Below are 213 nucleotides of genomic sequence, written 5' to 3'. Positions count from 1 at the left end.
TATATTCACGAGATTCTACGTCCTATCTTATTTCCATTGCAATTGTAAAACTGAACGAGTGGCGCAATCGACTTGATACCGGAAGTTTGTATATCATCACAGCTTATTTAATCTTACAATTGCTGATCAGCTGAAACTCGCAATAACGCATCGCATAATTCCATTAGCAATCACTGCCCGGTGCGACCACCACCAGATGCTTACCAACCACTG

This window comes from Anopheles darlingi, chromosome 2, assembly GCF_943734745.1.
Source record: "Anopheles darlingi chromosome 2, idAnoDarlMG_H_01, whole genome shotgun sequence".
Classification (NCBI taxonomy): domain Eukaryota; kingdom Metazoa; phylum Arthropoda; class Insecta; order Diptera; family Culicidae; genus Anopheles; species Anopheles darlingi.
This window is presented reverse-complemented; position numbering follows the sequence as displayed.